The sequence below is a fragment of the Olea europaea genome, unplaced genomic scaffold (genome assembly GCF_002742605.1).
Source record: "Olea europaea var. sylvestris unplaced genomic scaffold, O_europaea_v1 scaffold1107, whole genome shotgun sequence".
NCBI classification, from domain to species: Eukaryota; Viridiplantae; Streptophyta; class Magnoliopsida; order Lamiales; family Oleaceae; genus Olea; species Olea europaea.
Genome location: NW_019228437.1, coordinates 142,681 through 146,194, shown reverse-complemented (window position 1 = coordinate 146,194; position 3,514 = coordinate 142,681). Strand labels below are relative to the sequence as shown.

General features: G+C 35.4%; 1 long non-coding RNA gene across 1 annotated transcript; it reads right to left on the bottom strand.

Annotated features, from left to right (window-relative positions):
• Positions 1 to 1,233: 1,233 nt before the first annotated feature.
• LOC111373281 lies at positions 1,234 to 3,083 on the bottom strand. The gene is made up of 2 exons (XR_002698932.1): positions 2,293 to 3,083; positions 1,234 to 1,597 (listed from the first exon to the last, which is right to left on the bottom strand). It is a non-coding gene; the product is annotated as an uncharacterized LOC111373281 (long non-coding RNA).
• Between the last annotated feature and the right edge of the window lie 431 nt (positions 3,084 to 3,514).

Here is a 3,514-nt window from a genome sequence, read left to right as displayed (position 1 = left end):
TTAAAGTGTGCTTTCGTAGAGATGAATGTGATTTTGAGTGTAGTTGTCATCAATTTGAGTTCCGAGGAATTTTTGTAAGCACGCAATTGCAGTTTTGATAGGAAACCAAGTGAAATTAGTTCCCGAGAAATACATTATGAAGAGATGGAGGAGTGATGTGAACAGACCATACACAAGGGTTTTTGATCAATTATGATGGTTGGATTAGTACTCCAGATCAAGTTAGATATGAGCAAATGTGCAATGCATTTATGAAGTTAGCTAACTTGGTAGCACATGATGAGTCACGGTCACATGAAATTATGGAGTGGATTGAATTCCAAATAGCGTAGTCGTCAATGTTGAAGTCTGTGACCAAGTACTTCCAATGCTTTAATGAGCAGGAAAATCTGTCGGCGACTTTGACCCGAAATACACGAAAAGTAAGGGAGTTCCTAAAAAACTTCGCTGAAAAAGAATATTTAGAAGTTTATCCTAATGTTTGATTTTGAGCCAATTTAATACACACACACACACACACATTGAAACTATTGTTTTTTTCCATTGCATATAGGTGGCAACAAACATAAGTACATCGAAAAGGCACAAAGGCAAAGTTTCACCCCATTAATGTTCAGGTATTTGAGCATGACAAAATATAAGCCAACTTCACAAAGTTTGAGTTTCCATGCAAAATATTTGAACATGACTTTATTAATTCCATTTGTCAGGATATTCGGCTAACAACCACCTTTCCTTCCCAACAAGTTGGCACACAAGAGAGCGTTGGTGAATTTGATTTAGGGGTCTATAGCATCCACAGAAATTTGGCTGTATATTTTTGTAAACGATTAACTGACATGCTCCACATGGGTGATTTTTATATAGGGGTCTAAAGCATTTAGAAACTTTTGGTTGTATATTTTTGTAAACAGTTAACTGACATGTTTTATTTTGGATTTTATACATTTTGTGTAGATGGCTAATTGGAGTGTTTGATGTGGTGGATAGTTGGAGGCTTACTACGTAGAAACTTTGTATTTAATTAATGAAGCTAGTTCTCATTTAATGCATTTCTGTTGCCATATTATCATGTTAGTTGGTTCTTGGTTGTTTTCAATATTGGTGGTTGTCCCTTTCGAAACAGGTAACATTGCTTGAAACATAACAAAGTGATATCAAAACTTTTTCCAACTAAGAGCACAGTATATAATGGTCATGACAGTATCAAACATCTACTATTGATACAAAACAAAGCAAAGTACATAGTTCGATAGTCTTATTCGTGAAACCAAATAATTACAATATATCAAGCTCATCCAACTAGTTTCCCCTTGCATGTGGTTATGTTGAGCAAAATCTCCATGCTCCTCTCTTCAGTTATTTTTGCACACTTTTACACCATATGGGACAAATTTAGAAAAATTGAAACTCGTTCCACTTGATTCACCTTGCAATAGATACTTCTTGTTGGGCGAAACTTTAAAAAACTTGAAAAACCTATAATCGTAGGTGTAACAATGGATCAACTTCCCTTTATTGTCAGAATTTCTTTTAATGTCAAATTCCTCTGTTCCTCCTGGCCATTCCACACAATCTGAACCAATTAACTTGCGTGCTGAGTCCAAAAAAAAAAAATTCCATGTCAATAATCCAATGGATAGACTTCTTTGAGGTCCTAATACCACAAAAATGAAGCATTCCACAGCTTCAACAAATTAAACTCAAGCATTATAAATATAAATATAAAAAAAAAAATACATTCCATATGAGAAATTGTATGAGATCCTAGCATCACAAAACTGAGCATTCCATAACTTCAACACTCAAGCTGTATCAATGTACAATAAAACCCATTCTACAAAAGAATTCGCTAACACCACATAAATGAAGCATTCCACAACTTCAACAAACTCAACTCGAGCAGTATAAATATACACATAAAATCCATTCCACACAAGAATTCGTATGAGGTCCTAACACCACACAAATGAAGCATTCCGCAACTTTAGCAAGCTAACCTCAAGCAATATAAATGTACACACAAAATCCATTCCACAACTTCAACAAGCTAAACTCAAGCAGTATAATTTGTCCAGACCCACTTTGTTCGAAATGGAGTTTACCATACACTCACTGAGTCACTGATTTTTCAAAATAGCAAGTAAAGCCAAACTTTTTAGAGATAATACTAGTTGCAGTGTGTCACCAGTGATGGGTGTGGATGATTTTACAATTGGCGACGGGGCACGGGAAGGAATTGGCGCTCTCAATGTCTCTCACACGCGAAACAGAAAGTGAATAGCTACTAACCTGGAGAGAGCTATATCTTATGTGATTGTCTTTTCTTCGCCAGAGGTAGTTGTGCCGACGAGATTTATTTAGTTGGACCTTAGAGGTGCGGATCGTGAGAGAGGAGTGCAAGATGAAGGGAAGATGGTTTGATTTGGGGCAAAGTGCTTCTGGCCAATTTTGGAGGGTTTATTCAAATTAATTTGTGAGCTGGCGAGATTTTCATGGTATTTTGGATTTGATTGGGCTGTCGGTATTTTCATTACAAAATATGACATGTCAGCATTTTGTATAAGATTCGGAATTATATCATGTACATATATCTTTCACCTATGTTGAATGTACAGAGTAGGGGTTCACAGAACCCCTCCAAATAAGACACATGGGGTGGGCTCCATGTAATTAATATATTATCAAAAAAACCCCACTCACCCCACCTCTTGTATTTGATCTAGTGGGATTCTTTGAACCCCACCTTACAGAACCCCACTCTGTACGTATATCCTCTCTCTATATCTTTTTCCATAGTTATTATTCTAGTCAAAACACTAACCATTCCATCTTCTGTAAAAAATGAAATGATGGAAAAAGGTTATTATAAAAAAAAGACCCCACCCAACCCACATCTTGTATTTGATCTGGTGGAATTCTGTGAACCCCTTCCTACAGAACCCCACTATGTACGTATATCCTCTCTCTTAGTTATTATTCTAGTCAAAACACTAACCATTCCATCTTCTGTAAAAAATGAAATGATGGAAAAATGTTGTTCCAATTTATAGGGGACGAGATAGGTCTCTTATTTCACAGTTGTGGGACTCAAACAAGGGCTATGAGTTTATTTTCGAATACACTCATTCAGTTGAGTATCTCATAATCCAAGTTCTATAGAAATCAATTTCACGAAGTTAAAAATTGTCAAAGTTCTTCTTATAAAGAGTGGAGTAAAAATCCATGAAATTTCAAAAAGTTTAATGTTTTAGAAAAAAAATTTCTCCTTCAAAATTTAATTATTTTGACTATCAAAGTGCATGGTTCATTCTTTTGTACATTAGACCAGTATCCTACTTCTCGTTTATAATGTTCGATCAGAGGTATTGCTCATTTTTCTCAAAATGGTTTCAAAATTAGTCCCAAACTTTCGGAATTGAGGAAGAGATCCTTCCCAGTCTAGTTTCTCAAGGTTTCAAAATATTTCCGAAAAAATGGAACTAAATTTCTTCGAGAACAAGAATATTAAATT